Below are 23,420 nucleotides of genomic sequence, written 5' to 3' on the forward strand. Positions count from 1 at the left end.
TGTTCATATTTCATGAATAAACGTTTCATTAACAAACCTACATTATAGTATAAAGTACGTTTTCATTTTAAAATATCAGAAATTTTAGCTTTCTCGTGGGGAGAGTTTTCTTCGTTACAATGTTTTCTGAAAGCGCTTATTGTGATTTTGCTTATATTTCGTAGATAAGTATTTCCATAATATCTACAGTGCGATATGACTTATTTTAAGAAGTGAGAGCGAAAAAATTTAGTGTGGTGGCCCGTAATTTTTATTTTCTAAAAGCTAGTGATTCCTAAGCCTCTTCTCAGGCTAGATTAGAAACGCTAATCTTCCTACTTGAATGCATGTGTAAATCCTAAAAACATGGATCATTTTTACTCATTTGAGTTTGCAACAATGATCTCTGAGGAATTCAATATAAACGAACTACTGTTCGCTTCTCGTCCCTTTCGGGCGGCGGCAGCTGTCAAGGTATGTTGATTCTGTTATAATCTTAGTTTTCAAAGCTTCTAGTAGGCTTAGTAGTAGAGCTTATTTGTAGGTAGATTCAAGTTTGATAAAGAAGTTAGTGAACCTGTGACGAATTAGCCTTTGACAATGCATTGTTCTGTGAAGTGTATTCACTCATTTTATGTCTTGCACAACGTTATTAGCGTGGCCCCGCGTAGCGAAGTCGCTAACGCTCTCGCCTCTCGTGCGAGCGGTCCCGGGTTCGATTCCCGGTGGGGTTACTCGGTCGAAAAAGTGTAACGCGCTTTTTCAGGCCAGCCACCCTGAATGATGTTTTCCTGGGTTTTTCTCATTCACATCAGGCAAATGCCCGGTTGGTACCTAACTTATAGGTCCCAGGCTACATAGGCTTATAGGCTTCCTATAGGCCCCGTAACTTATAGGCTTCCCCAATCCTTTCTTCCTTCCCTTTCCCCGGATTGTGTGACGTCATCCCTCAAATCGTAAAGGGCTAAATGGCCTTAGGTGTCGAAAAAAGTCTACAAATCTTAATTCTAACGTTATGAGCACCAAAACGTTTGTGCGAGTTTTGTATGTTAGGACTTGCCAACTAAGTTACAATGCCTTTTGAAATTTAATTTATCCTAGCCATGGGTTGGGGGCGGCGGTTGAATAAGTGAGGAGTTAGTTTCGCTAAACTGAGTGAGATGGAAATGAAATTTATTTTAGCTGCGGGTTGAGGGTTGCGATTTACTGCCTCCAGCGGAAAGATTTTTTTTCCCTTCCTTGGAAATATGCCTCGAAGAAACACTGCGGGACCTGACGCGAAAGTAAATTGCAGTGTCAATAATATAAGTGAGATTCGACAACTTTAACATGAATAAACTATTTTTTCGTCAAATTCGGTTTTTCATATAAACGATAATAATATTCCACTATGAATGCACTTCCGGTTATGCAGTCTGACACCGGAGACTTGGGTTTGATTTCCGATTGGAGCTCATAGGTTGGGATCCTACATTAAGCTGTAGGTTCATGTTTCATATAGTTTCGCTGTTGCAATTGACTCTAAACTCTAATCTAATGGAAAAATACAACAGTAAAATATAAAATAAACTTGAAAATGTAAAATACGCATTGAGACACTACTCTCTCTCTCTCTCTTTTCTTTCCTTTCTTTTTTTCTTTTTTTTTAATTTTTGAGAGTTTATGTGTAGCCGGCGATGGTTCATGTAACGAATTTTACATTTTCAACATAAGTGAATCATCATATTCGGCACCTTGTGAATAAATAAATAAATAAATAAATAAATGGAAATTTCCTGCAATATAAATGGACTTCTTTTTCCCCCTTTGAGGCAGAATTCAGAAATGTTGAAATACGTCGGCTAGGCCTACCTATTTTTAATATTAGAAGTCTATATACAGAATATAAGATCTCCAACTGAATCGAATTCTCACGTTTGGCACATTTTAGTTAAAGAAGAAGAAATTTGAGTATTTAATAATCCGCCCCCCCCCCCTCGTCTTCGTTTGGAGAGAAAGTTTCGAAAATACTGAAATGCATTCTCTTTATTTTTGATGAAGGTTCATACATTGAGTTTCATCTCTATAACGCGAGGGATTCGTGAGATACACTATCATTGGAGGAAATTTTGAACCTTTGTGTATTCCCTTAAAATGGATATTAACAAATATTCTTCTTTTACTTTCGTGACAAAAAGGATTACCCTGTCCAAATGTTACATTTCTACCTATTGTATTGCCTGCGCGGATGAGTCACACATTTCTACTCTGTACCTTTATTTGTTTTAGCGGAAAAAAAGCTTAATTGTGGTAAAAGTTTCGACGTAAATTTCTATACAAATATTCCTTTCTTTTTCTGCTTAGCCATAGCTGAGCCAGATTTCCCCCACCAGCGAAACCTGAGAGTCGCTAGTGTAAAGTTGCTGCCAGGCAACATTTTTTTTATTTTCATTTTTTTTTCTCCCCCAAGTTCGTGCTCGGAAACGATAACAAATACGAACCCAAATAGTACGCTGAGGAAAGAGGTAGAGAAATATCGAAGAAATGCTATCTGCTCTGTTGTCTGATTTTTCACGAATGATTCCCTACTGTTAATATTACTTAACATGTAGACAATACACAGGTCTACTACCATAGTGAAAATACTGTATCTGTATGGAAATTTTACATATTATAGGCCAATATTTTATTTTTGTTTTGTCTGAGTTCTGCTTGACGACAAGCTCTTGCCTACTGACGTAGCTTTTACAGTGTTGCCAATGTCAGCAGTTTCTCGTTAAAATCTGGAGGTTAGAATCGCGTCTAGCAAAAAGAAGAATAATTTCAATAACCATTCGTATTTACTGCTTCCATCCATACTGATTTGTCAATAGATCTCCTGAATGTTCATCGTACTTACTGATGGATTTTCTAAAAATAATAAATCTCCTTATATGTACGCTACCAGCCGTAGAAGATAGAATTTTGGCTTCAGAAACGACTCTGTAGAGACTTACAGCAAACATTACATATAATTTCTTGAGCTTGTATTACCTATGTTCACTCATTTAAACAGGCACATTAAAAGTGAAGATCCATGTTTCACGTTACGCACAAATATTGCTGCTTCTCGGTGAACCATTTGTTGATTGCTTCATAACGATTGAGCATTTGCAGTGCAGGCGTCGAAAGGGTGCTGTGTCGAAATCCTAGTGTCTTTTTACCTTTAGAATAAATGTATTTACATGCGAAAATCTCTTTTAGAATCAAGAAATCTCCCAACACAAAAGAGACCTATACTAATTTTAAAACAAGATGTTTGAACATATTCACTGACAAATAAGAATATATTGTTTTTAATTTATAATAAAATGCAACTGAGATTCGTTTCAGTGTGAAACTACAGTAAACTTCCGATTTATGGGAATTCAAATCTTTAAATTTGAAGTAGTATCTATATAAGTACTGGTTCGAAGAAATTTATAAGATAAAAAGTAGAATCTGTCCCTCGAGCGCTGACCTCTGGTGCATGGGGTCCCGGGTTCAAATCCTGCTGCCGCCAAGTGAACTTTGTGGTGGACAAACACCGTGTGCGTGGTTTTCCTCGGGGTTCTCCCGTTTCCTCCCACTTTCTTCATTCCACCATTTCATTCACTTCTCATAATCACCGTCTCCTTTAGCCTTGCCGGCATATGCGTGGGACGTAAAACTAAAGATTTCATTTCCCTCGGGCGCTGAATCCATATTAAAAAGCCATTACTCGCTCTGCCTTACTGTCTTACTTCTATGGAGATGAAGGTTGAAACCGGAATCGTTAATTTAAATCACTTACGAATTGAATAGATGGTTACGAGAGGAGATAAGAATCTACTGTAGGAAAGCTGAATCGATTTCAAAAAATCGGTTGCTGCAATCTCGATATCTCTCATCATTTTTACTCTACGAAAATTAGTGTTGAAATCGAAAATAAATTAAAGCTATTCAGTGATTTGGTAGATGTACTCTTGAGACTGAATCGATTGCAGAAAACTTTGTCGTTATCTATTACTATTTTTGTTCTTTGGTGATAAATATTGAAACCGAAAAACATTAATTCTAACTAATTCTGGTTTGAATAGAGGTTTGATGTGGAAGGCGAAACCTTTTCTTGGAAAGATGAATGAATTAAAAACTATATCTCGATATCTCTTACCGTTTTTGCTCTATGGAAATTAGTATTGAAGCCGGAAGTAGGTGTAAGTGTCAACCACTTCCGGTTTAGGTTGAGTATTCGAATAATTACTTGAGACGCTGAATCATTTACAAAAAAAAGTTTCTCGCTATCTTCTGACTTTTTCGTTTTATGGCGATGAAAGTTGAAACCGGAGATGACTAATTTGAACCATTTCCGGTTTGAATAGAGAGTTAATGGAAGAAGTGAGATCTATTCTTGGAGGGGTTAATAGATTGTTAAAAACCACATCTCGGTATATCTGAGCGTTTTTGCTCTGATATCTGTCAACAGACGGACGGACAAAGCCGTTTTGGAGCTCCTCCGTGGCTAAGCGGTTAGCGTACGCGCCTTTGGCGTGGGAGACCCGCGTTCGATTCCCGGCGGAAGCTCATGTGGTTCGGATTCCACGTTAATCAGTAGGTCCACGTCTCATATAACCTTGCTGCTGAACGGGACGTTAAACTCAAAATCAACTCGGCGCCGCGGTGGCTCAGTGGTAGAGCGTTCACCTCTGGTGCTTGGGGTCCCAGGTTCGATCCCGGGCCCCTCCAAGTGAACTTTATGGTGGACAAACACCGTGTGCGTAGGTTTTCTCGGGGTTCTCCCGTTCCCACCCATTTTCTTCATTCCACCATTTCATTCATTTCTCATAATCACCGTCTCCCTTAGCCTAACCGGCATAATCGTGGGACGTAAAACTCAAAGATTTCGTTTCATTTCATTTTCAAAATCAACTCAAAGCCGTTTTGTAAGACTTCCGACACTTATGCATAGCATAGTTTGGAAGTCTAGTAAGTGAATGAGTGGAATTGAAACAATATCTTGCAGGCTCAGAAATTGCATTAATATGCCTGTCGATTGGTCGGGTCGATGTTTTATTAATTTTAAAGATGTGTACTGAAATATAACACAATTTTTTAATGTTCGATAATGATACATTTTGGATCCCTGTATTGGCAACGCTGTTCGTATCCATTTCTAAAGTAAGTGATACTTCTATTCAGTGTCAATGCCAGTGGCGTATTTACGATTTTGTTTCGGGGGGAGGGTTGCTAACTTTAGTCCTGGAAATGTGAAAATTCTGTAAGATATGCCATTTACTTTAAAACATAGTAAATAAAATTTCGGGAGGGGGATTAAGCCTGGAAACCCCCCTAAATACGCCACTGGTCAATGCCATCATTAATTTCTTGGGCGGGCAACTAGAAAGGGGAGGGGAGCTATTTTTTGTATACCGAACATAATAGTTTTACCTGTATTATTATATTATATTATATTATATTATATTATATTATATTATATTATATTATATTATATATTGTTATTATTATTATTATTATTATTATTATTATTATTATTATTATTATTATTATTATTCCTTGACAAAATTATGTAGGAAACTCTGTCCTTTATCATTGTTTGTTATTCTTTATTCAATTATTTCACTTTTCATCCTTGTTACTGTGTGTCAGTGTTGGGCAAATTTCAATTGAATTAACAATTAACAATTAATCTGTAAATTTAATTGTTAATTGCAATTAACAATTGAAATAAGTAATGGTTAATTGTTAATTGCAGTTGGCCATTGAAAAAGGAGAATCAATTGCAATTGATCAATTGATTGAAAGTAATTGCAGTGGAAAGTAATTGCAATTGAATTCTGTAATTCAATTGCAATTGAAATTAATTGGCAATTGATTCAATTGCAATTGATTTCCACAGCAATTACTTTCAATTGATTGATCAATTGCAATTGATTTTCACTGATTAATTTTCAACACTGTAGTTCAGAGAGGGCGTGGGGCAATGAAAACTTTAGCCACGGCCAATTGACTCACCACCCGTCGTGACCCACGACCCACCGTGACCCACTCTGACCCACCACCCACCATAAACCACTCTTACCCACTGTGACCCACAGACCCACCAAAACCCATTGTCATCAACTCTGACCCACGATTCACGCCCTCTTCTCTACTGACTAAAGAGTTTAAACTTGTAATAAAACAAGCCTATGAAATTATCACTCATCGGAGTTTGAATTTCTACGATCAATCGCTCAAGCACCGCACTAATACAATAACGGGGGATCTGACCTTTCTAATATAAATAAAATAAAGTTTGTTCGTGTGTCTGTCTGTCTATCTTTGTGCGGCCTGTGGACGAGACGAGTGGACCGAAACTTTTCAAAATTTGGTCACGGGTAGCTTGGTCTAGGCTCCAGACCAAGACGAAGAGTTTTTTTTTTTAAATTCCTTACTAGGGGGTCTCCAGGGGACGTTTACTGGGACCAGCCTGGGGACCAGAAAAGTCGACCGAGAGTTACCAAATTTTGGTCAAAGATACCTTGGTCCAGGCCCCACACCAAGGCAAAGCGTTTTCAACAAAATTCGAACCAGGGGGTCTCAGGGGGGCGTTTACCAGGACATGTAAAAGTAGAACGATATCAGTGTCGATTTCATAGTTTTCGCGGTCGCTGAGATCAATGGTGAAACTCCGATCGCATTAACTTCCAAATCCACCGTATTCGGCTGCGGGCCGTGGGTCAACGGGGGGGGGGGGGGGACCGAAACGTAAAAGTAATCAAAAATGACCGATATTAGTGTCAAATCCATAGTTTTCGCGGTTGCTGATATCAATGGCGACATTACCATTAGCGATGACTTTCAAATTCATCCACCGTTGTATGCGGGCCTTGGGTCACCAGAGGGGGAATTCCGAGACATGTAAAAATAATCGAAAATGAAAGATATTAATGTCAAATCCATAGTTTTCGGGATAGCTGAGCTCAATGGTGAAACTCAAGACCGCGTTTACTTTCATATTTAGCCCCCATCAGCTAAGAAAGGGAGGCATTATAAAGGGGATCACGAGACATGTAAAAATAATCCACAATGACCGATGTCAAATCCGTAGTTTTCGCGGTGACTGAGATCAATGGTGATACTTTCATTAGCGATGATTTTCAAATTTAGCCACCATTGTATGCGGGCCGGGAATCACCGGGGATGGGGAATTGCGAGACATGTAAAAATAATGGAAAGTGACCGATATTAGTGTCAAATCCATAATTTTCGCTGTCGCTGAGATGAATGGTGATACTTCCACAGGCGTTGACTTCCAAATACAGCCCCCATCGGCTGTGGGCCATAGGCATTGTATTTTTTTCAAAATTGGAACCAGAGGATTATAGGAACTGACTTTTACTGGCATATGTAAAAAGTAGTAGAAAATGGCAGATGTTAGTGTCACATTCATAGTTTTCGCGGTATTGGTTGGGGGTTGGTGGGGGCCAGAGGAGATTTTTTCACAATACGAACCAAGGGGGTCTAAGGGGTGGTTCACCGGGACATGTAAAAGTAGTAGAATTTGTGTCGAATCCATATTTATTGGAGCTGCTCAGACGTATAGTGACACCCCCGATAATGTATACGTTCAAATTCAGCCCCCATCGGCCTTCCCAATGAAAACACATGTACGTTGTTGGATATATATTCAAACAAAATATATTCAATTTTAGAAATGTTTCTTAATTGTTCTCCCGTTGTTCAGTTCGTTTACATTGATATTTTATCTGATCCATGCGAAGAACGGGCATAACAGCTAGTACGAAATGGTAAAGTATTTGTTATGGAACAAATTACAATGAATTCAATTATATAGATAATAATTATAATTAATAATTATTTCCTTGTTGAATTATAGATACTTTTCAGTGGAAAACTGAATAAAATTTAAAAGTCCCAAATCAACGTAAAGTAGACCAACGTAAAGGAAAAATGTATAAAATTTTCCATATAATTAAGCTTACAAACTTAAATAGAAATTTAGCTTAATTACATGGAAATTTTTTGTGTCGTTTTGTGCGCATATTTCCTCGTTTTCTGCGCCACCGGAAATTGGTCAATGTTATCCTACAAATATGGCGGAACAAGTTAATGCTGTTCCGTCAGGAACGATTTCGAGGTCGTTTCCTTCACATCATCTTGTGCGTGTTGTCTACCGTTTTGTAAGCCTATTTCCACGTTTTGTGAATCAATGGTAGTGGGTCAAAATGGGCATTCAATGTGGGAAGAAAAATGACCCACTCTCCCACCAGTACCGAATTTCAAAGTCGCTTTTTCGCATTGTTTAGTGCATGTTTTTGCCGTTTCTGCGCATATTTTCACGTTTTGTAGGCCAACGAAAGTGGGTCAAAGACGACCTACAAATATGTCAGAAAAAGACATATCCATTCCACTTTCAAGGTCCATTTTGACCCTCTCCTACTGATACACAAAGCGACACAAATCATGCATAAAAAAATGTGAAGAAAACGACCTCGACATTCGATGGTGACGGAACAGCATTAAGTTATTCCGCTATACTTGTAGGCCATTTTGACCCATTTTCGTTGTCGCACTAAAGTGGAAATAGAAGCACAAAACAGTACAAAGCAGGCACTATACGATGCGAAAGAAACGACCTCCAAATTCGATAGTGGCGGAACAATGGCTCTATTTCCTCACGCATTGATGGACCATTTTGACGCATTTCTGGTGATGCCCAAAACGTGGAAGTGGGCGAACAGAACGGTACAGAATACACACTAAACGATGCGAAAAAACCAACCCCGAAATTCGATAGTGGCGGAACAGTGAGCCATTTAACTCCCACGTTAAAGCCCCGTTTAACTCACCTCGGGTGATGCACAAGACGAGAAATAGGCGCAGAAAACTTGAAAAAAAAGGGCACTAAACGATGCGAAAGTAATGATCTAGAAATTCGATAGTGTCGAAACAGTGGGTCATTTTCGTCACACTTTGAAGGCTCATCTTGACACACTTCTGGTGACGCGCAAAACGTGGAAATAGGGGCACAAAACGTAACAAAACAGGCACTAGTCAATGCGAAAGGAAGGACCTCGAAATTCGGTAGAGGCGGAGGAGTGTCATTTTCGTCACACTTTGGAGGCCCATTTTGACACACTTCTGGTGACGCACAAAACGTGGAAATAAGGGCACGAAACGGCACGAAACATTCACTAGTCGATGCGAAAGGAAGGACCACGAAATTTGGTAGTGGCGGAGCAGTGGGTCATTTTCGTCCCACATTCGAGGCCCATTTTGACCGTCTTCCAGTGACGCACAAAACGTCGAAATAGGCGCACAAAAGGGTACGCGGTGTGAAATTAACGACCTTGAAATTCGATAGTAGCGGAACTCTTGGTCATTTTCGTCCCATCTTGGAAGCCCATTTTGACCCACTTCCGGTGACGCACAAAACGTGGAAATAAGGGCACGAAACGGCACGAAACATTCACTAGTCGATGCGAAAGGAAGAACCTCAAAATTCGGTAGTGGCGGAGCAGTGGGTCATTTTCGTCCCACCTTTGAGGCCCATTTTGACCGTCTTCCAGTGACGCACAAAACGTCGAAATAGACTCACAAAAGGGTACGCGATGTGAAATTAACGACCTCGAGATTTAATAGTGACGGAACTCTCGGTCATTTTCGTCCCACCTTGAGGACTTATTTTAACCCACTTTCCATGATGCACAAAACGGAAGTAGACGCACAAAACGGCACAAAACGATGTGAAGGAAACGACCTCGAAATTCATTGATGGCGGAAGAGCAATAATTTGTTCCGCCATATTTGTAGGCCCATTTTGACCCACTTCCGGTGATGCACAAAATGTGGGAATAGGCGCACAAAGAGACACAAAACACGCACAAAAGATGCAAAACAAAGTACCTCGAAATACGTTGGTGGTGGAACAAGTTAATAACGCCGTGAGCACCAATATAAGTATATACTGTAGTTCTTACCAGGGGGCGCGGTGGGTCAGTGGTAGAGCGAATCACCTCCGGTGCTTGAGGTCCCTGGTTCGATCCCAGCTCGCGCAGTTTGAACTTTGTGGTGGACAAACACCGTGCTCGTGGATTTTCTCGGGGTTCTCCCGTTTCCTCCCACTTTCTTCATTTCATTCATTTCCCATCATCACCGTCTCCTTTAGCCTAACCGGCATAAGCGTGGGACGTAAAACTAAAGATTTCATATCATTTTTTGTAGTTCTTACCATCAAGGCTGAGAACTGCACGGTCCAATTTTTTAGCCAAAGTAGAAGCCCAACCGGAATAGTGATGTCAACCGGCCCGGCTCGGTTCAACTGAGCGTACAGCTTGAGCTGGCTTGGTTGGGATTACCCATCGACTGGGCTCAATTGAGCCAATGGCTTGAACCGGCTCGGTAAAGACGAGTTATCGACTCGGTTCGATTGGAGCCAATGGCTCGAACCAGCTCCGTTGAAACGAGTCCATAGGCTGGGTTCGAGTTAGCTTAACTGAGGCAATGGCTCGAACCGGCTCGGTTGGGGTAAGCAATCAGCTTGGTTCGGTTCGGCTCGTGTGAGCCATCGGCTCGAGCTGGCTCGGTTGGATTAGCTGTTGGCTCGACTCACTTCCCGGTTCGGCTCGATAAGTGAATGAGCTGTGAGCGAGCCGCTTGAGTCGTTGACAACCCTAAACCCGGGTCGAGCAGTTTTAAACATGTTTGGCTGGAGTCCCATAACTTCTAACAATTTTTGGCTCTAGCCCGAATACTTGCTCCTCCTGAACTCAAACCAAGAACCTCGTGACCGATGTCCTTGCCTCCTGAAGATTTCTTGACTACCGAGATCGACAGTTAACTAAGTTTTAGTATTCCGATACAAATCGCCTATATTCCATGTTTATATAGGTACACGGTGTTATAATAATAATTAGTTATAGTAGTAGTAGTAGTATCATTGATAATTCTATTGTCTATGTAGGATACTTGAAGATAGTAGTACTTCGAACTACACAAAGGTTTTAGCTCGAATTGGCTCGACTCGCCTGGAAACTCGATCCGAATTCGAGTCGAGTTGGGGGAAATTTTTCGAGCCGAGATCTCGAGTCGAACTCAAAGATGTCTGCTTCGAGTCGAGTCGAGTTTTAAAGAAAACTCGCTCCAACTCGCTCGTGCTCATTCCTATAGAGTTCTTTCGAGGCGGATAGAACCATAAACATAATATATTTAAAAAGTACTTAGTTTCACGGCTTTCTTCCCAGGGGGGAAAGGGATGGTAGGTATCCAGCATTTCTTATAAGTACCTTATTTGAAATATGTAAAACAGTAACAAGTGGACAATACAATATACACACATCTTCTTATCTTCAGTTTTAATTGCTGATTTCAATTGCAATTAACAATTACAATTAACAATTACAAGTTTCAATTGTCAATTGCAATTAACAATTGAATGTTTCAATTGCACTCTTTGCAATTGACAATTAACAATTAAAAGTTTCAATTGCCTGGTGACCAATTAACAATTAACAATTGACGAAAATTTAATTGCAAATTTTATGATTGAATTCAATTGCAATTGAAATTAATTGTCAATTACAAATTGAAATCAATTGCAATTGAAATCAATTGCAATTGATTTTCAGAGCAATTACTTTCAATTGATTGATCAATTGCAATTGATTTCAATTGATTTTGCCCAACACTGCTGTGTGTTTATGTTTTTCCTCATTTTCACTCCAATTCTTTGGATGTAGGCTAGACTTCTCAGACATTGAACAATATCTTTGAGTGAACTTGTTTTATATCTGTGCAGTTTTTTTCAACTCTGTTGTCTAGTCGTACATATACCTTTTTCCTCTTCCCCCATTACAAACCGAGGAAAATCCTATCATAATGCAAAGCACTGTGTTCAGCTTCCTGTTTCAGTGATTTTAAAAGCACATAGAAATTCGGATGCAAGTTAATCCTGCTCTTGAGCTTGTTGTTCCACCCTTCAATGGCATTATTTGCTCGATGCCGTTCACCTTCGCAGTTCCAGACATCGATCACCACATTCACATTTTATATCCATTCGTTCGCAAAGTAATCTATAAATACTGTAACTTAATCTTCTATTGGTGGCGCGGTGGCTCAGTGATAGAGCGTTCACCTCCGGTGCTTGGGGTCCCTGGTTCGATCCCAGCTCTTGCCGTGTGGACTTTGTGGTGGAAAAACACCGTGCTCGTGGGTTTTCTCGGGTTCTCCCACTTTCTTCATCCACCATTTTCCTCATCATCACCGTATCCTTTAGCCTAACCGGCATAATAGTGGGACGTAAAACTTTAAGATTTCATTTCATTTTTTAATCTTCTATTGGCATAGTACTCGGTATTATTAGCCAGTCATCTACAACGTATTCTCGGGAAATAATAACCAAAGTACTTCACATGCGGATATCTCTCCATTTTTATTTTCTTTGTACACAGATGCCAAACCTAGTTCTTGCTCTTTACGCCACAAGCATTGGCTCAAATGAAAATTGCAACCCTAAATCGTACAATCCGGAAGGTTGGAAACAAGCGCAAAAATACACACCTCTTCAAAGTCAAGCATGATCTTTTGTGGAATCCAACCCGGTAAACACTCCTTTAATTTATTGGAAAGGAAGTCGTAAGTTCTCTTTTAGGCCCGTTACACAGTCAAGCGGAGCTCCGCGCTCCGCGTCCCGTCTTCCGCCCTCCGCACTACGCGTGTGTGCTTACACAGTCATCCGTAGCTACGCGCTACGCGTCACGTGATTATATACAGGATTCTTCTCAGTCAGTGTTGCGAGTCAACATAAAAAGTTCGAAACGACAATAGTGACATCTTAATATTTCTGTAAGAAGAGAAAACGAAGAACACAGAAAAATAAATGTCTCAAGATTTATCCCTTAGTTTCTCAAAAAAGTTTTAAGGGAGCTTTACGTCTGTGTATATAGATTTGCGAGAAGACGAGAAGTACTTCAATAATTTCCGTACGTCAATTCAGTCATTCGATGACCTAATTGAAAAAAAAAATCCATCGAAATTATAAAAATGCAATTTAAATCAAATTCATATGCACGCTCTTAAAATACAGCACTTAACAGATACTGTTTTTTAACAAATGAAAATAACCTATGTTTGTACATTTGGTTAGAACTTCACATCCAATCAACTATTTAATAGTAGAGATAAATTATTTGCCTCAATTTATCTTTTTTCATTGTCCATACCTTCATTTTTACAAAAAAAAAAAAAAAAAAAAACTTTTACATATCTTGTTACATGCCTGTTCACGAATATCACGCTTTTTGTGTTCCTCACAAGAGGGATCCCATTAACATGGTGTTAATTTAACCGCCGTGATAATTGAAACTGAAACTGAAATTTGTTGAAAGAAAGTCCAAAAATTACAATAGTCACGTACTGTTAACAGTGGTATATTAGAGGCACCACATGTACAGTTCCAATTAAGCAAAGACATTAATTGAAAGTTCCAATTAAACGAAGACAATATAGCTAAATTAAAAATAAAACTAAACAATATGAAAATAGTATTATAGAACAGTATAAAATATTATTTAGCAACCCACTATAAAAAATAAGAAAAGAAATCTGGATCAATTTGCATTTTGCTTTTGCTACCATGCACGTTTCTTTTTAAATTTTAAAGAGAAGTGGCTGCTCCGCGCGCGGAGTCCCGCTTGACTATGTAAGCACCCATTTGCTCAATGGCCTTATCTGCCTCGCGGAGCGCGGAGAGGGCCACGCGGAGGCTGCTCCGCGCGCGGAGGCCTCCGCGTGACTATGTATGCACCCATAAGAATCAATAGAACAATCTTGCCACGCGGGACTCCGCGCGCGGAGCTCCGCGTGACTGTGTAACGGCCCTTATTGTTCAGCAGGAAGGCAAAAGCTACCGAGATAATATTTATTTCATTCTCCATACTGCCAACATCTGCGTAAAACGTATACAGTTGGGCGAACTACTTGCTGCACAATTTGAAAGTTCCATCCAAAAAGTTTTCTTTTCTTTCTTTCTTTTTTTCTTCTTTTTTTTTCATGCTGCAATATTTCCTGACCTTTCCTACCCGAGAAAACAAGAATTCTCTGTGTCCTTCATCTAACAAAAGAAAGTTAGAATCGTCGTCCATCCTCAGGTTTTTCTCGGTTAACACGTTCTTTCGTCTTGAATCCGGGATTATGATTAGGAATTAAATTTCTGGGCTGTCGACATCTAAGGCCACTTAGCCCGTCACGTACATGAGGGATGATGTCCCTCAGCGAGCACACTATCCGATGAAAGGGAAGGAAGAAGGAATTGGGAAAAGAAGAAAACGGCCTGAATTGATGACCCAAGTCGATTTGCTGGTGATTCGAAACATTTCTGCGCAGTCGACGTCCATAAATCTGTTTACTCACGACTGGCATCAGAATGACAACACAGTGACTAACTCTCAACCTATAATGTACACAATTTAGTACAGTGGCGTAGGCAGAATTTCATCAAGTGGCGTTCAGGTCCTTAATCTGATATTATTCCAGTGCAAGCTGCTATTTGTATCATTACAAATTTTTATCTATTCAGAATATACAGGGTGTTTCAAAACAACCTACAACATTTGGGAGGTGATTCCTGACACCAAGATAAGACGAAAAGTATAGACCAACTTGGGTGCACAAATGCTTCCTTTCGGAGTTATAGACTGCAGAAAACATGAACAAATGAACTTTAAAGGGCCATAGATAAATTACTATGCGACCTACCGTAATCGGGTCGAGACTTCACTTTGGAACTAGTATGTGCCTTATCCAAATATCCATGTTTCAGAATCCTGCGGTACTTCCGCAACAATTTTTAGAGAGGTAGTTGGTGAGAACTTCAAATTATATGCCTGTAGTCAAACTTCCTCTATAAATGTTGTTGCGTGAGTGCCTTACGATTCTGAAACATGGATATTTGGATAGGGCATGTGCTAGTTCCTAAGTGAAGTCTTGATCCGACTACAATAGGTCCCATAGTTTTGGGATTATAGACCTTTAAAGTTCATTTTTTCATGTTTTCGGCAGCATGTAACTCCGAACGGAAGCATTTATGCACCCAGGTTGGTCTATACTTTTCGTCTTATCTTGGTGTCAGGAATTACCTCCCAAACGTTGTCGGTGTTGTTTTGAATCACCCTGGATTGTTCAAATAGGAAGTAAATTCCAGAACACCACCTCATTGCGTACGCCACTGATTGGGTTTAATATTTTTTAATCTTGTCACAACACAACTTGTATTGTCGAGGCCGCGGTGGCTCAGTATTGGAGCGTTCACCTCTGGTGCATGGGGTCCTTGGTTCGATCCCAGCTCGCACCAAGTGCGCTTGTGGTAGAGAAACACCATGTGCGTGGATTTTCTCGGGGTTGCTCCGTTTCCTCTCACTTTCTTTATTCCACCGTTTTATTCATTTCTCATCAGCACCGCCTCCTTTAGCCTAGTCGGCATAACGGTGGGACGTAAAATTTGTGTCATAACAAAACATATCATAACATAGAATACCAAATATAAAAAGAAAAAGTATTCAATAACAATATCTACTTTTATAGCTGAAAATATCCTAGTATGCATTACATCTCAGACGTAAGCTCCTATAGGACACTTGATTTCTTATCTTCATGTAGAGAACGCCTTTCTGTTTGATTATAGGAAATGACCCAACCTTAAAAGAAAACTGAACAAGATCTTGTACTAATAGTGTTTAGTAGGTAGGATCAGCCCTAGTCAATTTGCAGCCCCATCCAATAGTATCATTTGCTATCTCTTCTTCTCTAGAAGGAATACATCTTAAAAATCAAGATTTTAAATACGTTACCCCATAAACTTGGTATCGTTATTGAAATTGTAGAATTCACCGAATAGTGATAATAATAATAATAATAATAATAATAATAATAATAATAATAATAATAATAATAATAATAATAATAATAATAATAATCATGATCATCATCATCATCATCATCATCATCATCATCCAGGGTCCGCGATGGCTTAGTGGTAGAGCGTTCAACTCTGATGCGTGGGGTGCCTGCTCGCGCTAAGTGAACTTTGTGGTGGACAAATACCGTGGATGTGGGTTTTCTCGGGGTCCTCCATTTCCTCCCACTTTATTAATTCCATTCATTTCTCATCATCACTGTCTCCTTTAGCCTAGCCGGCATAATCGTTGAACGTAAAACTTCAAGGTTTGATTTTCAATGATCTATTAATAAAACACTTGTAGTGTTGGTGAGAACGAACAATATGGTGTGTTTCCCAGGAATTAAGTTTAAACTACCGTATAAGTATGTATTCTAAATAACACGTTTTTCATATATTAATATTTCACTTTTGTACACTTTGTGTCTTTTTTTTTCTTTCTTTTTGCCCTCCCTTTCAAATGCATGTGTTGAACATACGATAAAGCCGACCCTGATAGAATAACCGAGTATATTGCGTACGTTTTGGAGTAATGAAAATAGGTAATCTAATTAGTTTTCACATAGATTGAACTATCCGTTAATACTTTTTTTTTTCTAATATGTTTCAGTTCTTAAATTTCCAAAGGAAGTCCTTGCTCACGCATGAGGAGTAGGGAGGAGGAGATCGCTGTCGCCCTCATGTAGGTAAGGACCTTTCATTTCTTTTCTTTTAGATACTGAGTATGAATATTTTGTGTTAGTGAAGGGTGAATCAAATATAGTAAAACCCCTCTTGTTTCAGTTTTATAATGCCCCAAAATGTTGCTTTGTGGGGACAGAATAGGGGAGACAGAATAAGTTTAAAATAACATTTTTTTTTTACTCCGACCACCTTTTAAAACGTTTTGTCATATAGGGAAAGTTTAGATTAATTTGAATGAATCTCACTTATTCGAGTGTTTATTAATTTAGGTGCTCATAGCTGAAATGCCCGTTCTTCACACGGGAGAATAAGGTTTATGCAAAACATTTGATAGTAAAGAAATGAGTATAATAAATAGCTTAAATAAGGAAAAACAACGACTTCGCCGTTGCCCTTGTCAGTATGAGCGAAATAATAACGAAAGGGCAATGTCGAAGAGTGAAATTAATAAGGAAGGAAGAGCAACGATTCGTTGAAACCGGAAGTGGTAACTGATACATATTACTTCCCTATGGAATAAAGCAATAAAATCAGAGGTGAAACAGGTTCTTGCGATACTGAATCTATATATAAAAAGAAATGCTTGTCTCTATCTGTTTCTTTTTAATCCATTATGCGATCAATGTTGTAACCGAAAAATTCAAATTTTCACCATTTCTGGTTATAATAGAGGTAAAAATCGATACAAAATCCATTCTTGGGACATTGAATCTGTGTGTAAAAGAAAAAAAGCTGTATATAGTATTGTCCACCAAAAACTTGCGTGGCCAAGGAACGAACTAGGGACTTCTTTCACCATAGAGTAGTCGGATAGTGACATAATGATCCATGGATGATTTAATGTAATGCATAACTAGGTAGGCCTTTATATACTGGATTAAAGAAATCAAGCACAAGATGCAACCAAAAACTCTTGAGACAACTGTAATAAAAACACGGATAAAGTCTGGTATGGTTCTAATTTATTTTTATTATTCAAAATATATTCCTCCTTGAGCAATGCACTCGTTTGCATATTTCTTGAACTTTTTTCATATCTTGTAGTTTCTGGGATGTTGCGAAGCTCTGAATCACTTCCACTGATTGAAAATTGCGTCATTTTAAGGAAAATTTTAATCTTCGGAAAGAGGAATTAATCGACAGGAATAAGATCTGATGGAGATTTTAATTAATTGGCACTCGTTGTTCACCCATGACGGTAATGACAAGACGTAAACAAACCACGTCTTGTTTACATTCTAAAATGAAATACTTAAAACCTAGGTCGTGTTACACAAAGCACTGGCGTGTGCAATGTGCATTTCCGATTTCAGTTTCTGGATCAAGGAGTAGTGTACTTTAAAGAATAAAAATAAATTATGTCCATACCAAACTTTATCTGTGTTTTATTACAGTTGTATCAAGACTTTTGGGTCGCATCTTGTGAATTGTTCAATGTGTTCTGGTTAATTATTTTGAAGAATAGTTGAGGAATTACAGTACAGTAGAAACTCGATTAACCGTCACCCTCAGGACCGGGACCATGACGGTTAAGCGAATAGACGGATAACAGAAATATCGTTATAAACCTCTACAGTAAGTAGATTTAAAAGGTTCTGGAAGAAATAAATAACCTTATACAAGTGAATAATGCATGTCCATGCTTTTCTCCATAAGGGTTTCAGTACTGTACCAAGTTTTGTGTGGAATCTAGCATGACCGGAAGTGACGCATGACTATTTCAGTCCATTTCGCTTACACTTTATTCCGTGCTCTGCACGGCGCACTCCGTCAATTACGGCACATTTAAAGTACAGTACTGTCCGGAGCACTGACGGATAACAGAGAGTGACGGTTAATCGAGTTTCTACTGTAATTCTAAAAGATAGGGCAGTTACATCCTACAAAAGACCTTTGTCAGTGTTTTATAAACGACCATATATATTGGCTGTGAAAATTTCATTGACTGCATTGACATTCTCATGGCACAAACAATTTTTAATAGGTGAACACTAGGTAATCTAACTAAAATTAGAGTTGGGTGTAGTTCGGATGGCGCAGTCTGCTTGCACTTTCGGTTCTCTCTTGAGGTGTGGCAACACAGCGTTCACCATGCTGGAGATGGACAATTTTCTACTCGTCCTCGTTTGTAAAATGATTGCACACATTACAGTATAAGCCAAGGTTTATCAACCTGGGGGTCGCAACCCTCATAGGGGGCTCGCAAGAGACTTTCATGTGCGTCGCGAAGATAAGCGGAAGATGAATGAATTTGGTTTTAATCCATTCACCTTTGGAGATGTTACTGTATCCACTATATCCTAGAAATGGATTTTACTATTATAGAAACAGATGGATATCGTGAGATCTCCGCAATGGGTATATTAAAAACCCCACACAAGCTTATTACAAACTAGAAATTATAAGGGGGTCGATGTCAAGAAGATGTGATAAAATGGGAGTCGTTATGGGAATTGGGTTGATAACCACTGGTGCATTTAATCTTGCGAGCATGGACGCCCAATGGGGGGCCGGGACCCCCTTGGCTTACGCAAATGTATACGTATTATAGGAAACCACGTATATTAAATACCAGAAACACCAGACATAATATACCAACCATAGAGATGGGGCCTCCTAGAAAATTTTCTTCGGATGCCTCTACTTACGAGCCTGCTTGTGTAGCACTTGACGCTTACAACTATTGCTGTAATTATTTTTAACAAAAAGAGGCCTCATATTTCTGGTCTAATTGCAAGAATAAATCAAAATAATCAATATATTTGAACCTGTTGAAGAAAGACAGTAACTGGTTCCAATAAGAAACGAAAGGGCACGGCTTGCTACTGTGCATTCAAATTCCCTTTCCTTTCTAAATACTCCTGAATTTTAGTCACTTGTACCACTTTCCCTTTCTTAGCGTCTTAATACTGTATGTGATTCATTTTTCTTTTCTTTTCAGATTATGGTTCAGCAGTGTCTGAAGCCAACCAACCGTATTCTATTCCATCTTAAGCAACAACAAAATGTAAATTCCATCACTAAATTTTAAAGACCACGTAACACTATGAATTAGGTGAACACATTAAACATGATTTAAATTCCAGACACTTTCCATTATTACTCAGGCACTTTACTTTTTCCCTCATTATTACTCAAAAAACTAATCCCTCAAACCCCTCAAAAAATTATTATCGACTACCAAAGGAAGATGTATCCGCCGGCACGTAAACTAGGAGGCCATGGAATTCTGTTGTCGGAAGACATGTATTATTTCCCCTGGTTTCCAGTTACAAATGTTTAACATCGTATTACATTGAATAGCTGCCTTCCTTCTCAGTTGAATATGGTTTCGAGTTCTCGTGCTGTTGCAGGATATTCTCCTTTTTTCTCAGGCACTGTGCAACTAAGGTTTTTTTGGGGGGTCCTTGACAGCATAGTGCCGCCTTCGTAACTAGTGTTGCAAGGTTGGATTGAACTTCTTCCTTGAATAAAGGTAAGTTTACGATTTGTAGCAATAATGGGAATGTATCACTATTGACATTGTATATCAGGTTGTCTAAGAAATCTTTAGCCTTTTAGTGCCGTGCCGTGGAGAAGGGGCGAGCGGGCGCCGAAGTAAGGGGGCGCAAAATTCGGGAGAGAAAAAAGAAAGAAACAAGGTAAGAAAAAAGAGAGAGGAAAAATTACTTGGAATATTTTAGAGCAACAGCAGTATTTTTCAATCTAATATTAAATTTGCATGTGCCCATACAGTATATAAAATGGAAGGAAAAAGTAGCAAAAAGTGCTCAAAATGAAGGAAAAGTAGGATTTTTTTCTGAAATTTTCTAACACTTTGCTCAAACCATGATGGGCTTCGCGGCTGGTCTGTAGACCTTACTCATATGTAGGGAGGCGCCGTCGTATACTCTCGCCCCTGGTCCTGATTTTCTATGGCACGGCACTGAATCTTTGGATTTCAAAATTGTGAATAGATAGATCGTGATTTGAAAGTAGCATTATGAAATCATGTATGCACCATTTTGTTCGATGACCTTCCGTCATTCTTCCTGTAACAAGATAATCCCGTCGCTATATGTCTGTGGTTTCTGGGCAAAACATTATGACACATGATTTTCACAGGTCTTTTTTCAAACTAATTTAACACCAATTATGAAGTTCTGCAGATGATTGTCTGTCGGTACCAGATTCAGGTTACACGGTGGATACATCCCAGCAAAGTTTTCACAATTTCTGGCAGGTGGTCAAAGATTAATGTAATTGTCAATGTAATAATGCAGCGCTCTTTCTGTTGACCAGTTTCGACCTTTTCTTTCTTTTTTCTTTTTTTCTTTTCTTTTCTTTTTTTTTTTTTAATTGCTAGGAGCACTCGTGCTAATTATCAACAGAACATATCCGAGTCTATCGTTCTGCCCGATAGGAGCAGCTCGTGATGCACGATGGCCTTTCAATCACGCCAAATGCACTCATAACCTTCCTGGCGTCGTTTCGATCTCGATCTTTTTCGCACATCGTTCGCGTAGCCTATGTTATCCACTTTTCATCACTCGTAGGCAATTGCTTCAGAAATGGCTCGAGTTCGTAGCGTTTCAGTAGAGATTCGCAGTTAGAAATTCGATCAAGTAAGTGTTTTTGAATCAGATTATATGGCACCCAAACGTCGAACTTCTTTTATGGTCAGCTTTCTCCAAATCATTTAACACTGTTTGATAACGGATATTTAGGTAGGCCTAATTGGCCATGTTATGACTGCTTACATGCCATTGTCACTCGACTGTTGTCAGAATATCATTCATTTTTGTTGTGGTTGATCACCCACTGCGAAAATCAGTTTGAGCATCAAAATCTCTGGAACGAAAGCGACTGAATCATCTTTTGCCTGTTGCTTTTGATAATGTATATTGGCCATAAAAAAAAGACAAATTTCTTAACGGATCTGGTCAGCATTTGCGCCTTTATAGAAATAAAATTGTAAAATGTACAGTACCACAGTTCTGCGTTAAGTTCACTCATCTTCACGGCGAAACACCTTACGTTTGAATATAAGAATTACACGATTTTATGATGTTAGGTCTGAATTGCTGCGCTCATATGCCCTGAGACTTAGGTCATTAATGCCATATCGTGTCTAAAAAAGGCTCACTACTTTTTAAACTACCTCGTATTAGTGCAATGAAACCTCGCTTAATACACACAACATTTTTTTTTTGTCTCAAAAATATATTATTATGGGAGAAAACCAGGGGCGGATTCAGGGGGGCGATCGGGTTGATCGCCCCCTTCCCAAGAAGAAAAAACTTCTTTATTTTATATATATAAATAAAATCCATCCCAGAGTTTGGAGCTCTTAAAAGTAGCTCTAAGTAGCAGTATTACAATCCACCGCCCCCCCCAGAAGTCCGTCCTGCATCCGCCCGTGGAGAGAACCCTCGCCTTTACAGACATGGATAGTATTCTTTTATCCTAACATTTTAGTAACTTCTTCAGAACGGACAGCAATTATTCTCAGCATGTACGTATTTAGCACAAACAGTATTTCTAAAATTTAAAAAGAAATCAGCAATTGGCCCCTCCAACTGATATAATTTAAAACTTAGCATCCACAGGATTACATGGCAAACAGCTCTCGACAAATTCACAAACCACCATGATTGTTAGTTCTGGAAACATTTTTCAGTACTTAATAATATTGTTGCATGTTCTTGTTTCGTTACATTTTAATGTAATCAGTAATCGAATTAGGGAGCTTTTATAATTAGAGTTGTGATTTGAGAAGAAGGTTATCAAATAAGCAATATGTTTTGCCCATATACACATGTCCCCCAGCATAACCTTTGTTTCCTTACATGGATGATTTCCCCCCTAATTTCCTTCGAAATTCGAACACTCAGTGCTGTATTTTGACATAGCCTGTTAGGTATTTACATTTGCAGCTAATGTATTTACTATATAATGAATATAATTAACGCATGAGCTATGAATATCCTGAATTTGTTTATCCTCTTTGTAACGCATACCTCTCAGTCAAACACAAATAATCTTGTCCCATCAGTAATCGCTATTTAGAGGTATAACTGTACTACGATTTCGTATAGATCTATTGATGGATTCAATACAATACAATATATATATATATATTAATACACAATAACACACTGAGCAAGGCTATGTGATAATACGTAAAAAAAAAAAAAATTATCACGTAACAGTTTCAACACAATAACTGTGTCTTCATCAGACTTCCTCTGGCTGCTTGGGAGTTGGTCATCACTTATATAGTCTCCGGAGATCAACTTTTAATTAGGCTCCGCCCCTTCATTAAAAAGTAACACTTGTGTGGCTTTCACTTTCACGTTTTAGCTGCACACGTGTCCAATTAAAAGTTTACTTTTTTTCTTTGGATACATTCTGTCCTCTAATTATCCTTATTTTCCTTATTAATTCTTCCTCTTTCTTTCTTCCTTTTCATTTCTTCTTCTTTAAGCAGAATCTTCTCCCAGTCTTTATTTATCGAGAATCCTGCATTCCAATTCATCACCTTGCCCTCATAATCTCCCTAGCTTCCTTCCATTTTCTCAGCAAAGTTATGTTCTCTACTTCTATGACCTCTGCTCCTTTCCACCCTATCCTGTGGTTTGTCTCTTTGTGATGCTTGTATGCATTGTTGTCCCTTTTCAATCTTACATCATCCTGGTGCTGTTTAATCCTTTCTTGCATTTTCTTTTTTGTTTCTCCTATGTAAATTTTGTTATACTCCGCGCATCCTACTCTATATATTACTCCCCTTTGATCTTTGTCCGCTACTGCTTTTCTCTTGGTTCTT

The 23,420-nt window shown here is 38.8% G+C and overlaps 1 long non-coding RNA gene and 1 other non-coding gene across 2 annotated transcripts in view; both read left to right on the plus strand.

Annotated features, from left to right (window-relative positions):
* The first annotated feature begins 375 nt into the window (after positions 1–375).
* The window catches only part of LOC145693472 (uncharacterized), a 43,978-nt gene continuing 20,933 nt past the window's right edge, over positions 376–23,420 (plus strand). The window contains exons 1-3 of the long non-coding RNA XR_014132790.1: positions 376–453; positions 16,542–16,617; positions 19,557–20,090. This is a non-coding gene — a long non-coding RNA (uncharacterized LOC145693472). The remainder of the gene's footprint in view (positions 454–16,541; positions 16,618–19,556; positions 20,091–23,420) is intronic.
* On the plus strand, positions 639–713 carry TRNAE-CUC (transfer RNA glutamic acid (anticodon CUC)). The gene has a single exon. It is a non-coding gene; the product is annotated as a tRNA-Glu (tRNA).

Source organism: Thermobia domestica, chromosome 8 (assembly GCF_964235325.1).
Source record: "Thermobia domestica chromosome 8, izTheDome1.hap1.1, whole genome shotgun sequence".
Lineage (NCBI taxonomy): Eukaryota > Metazoa > Arthropoda > Insecta > Zygentoma > Lepismatidae > Thermobia > Thermobia domestica.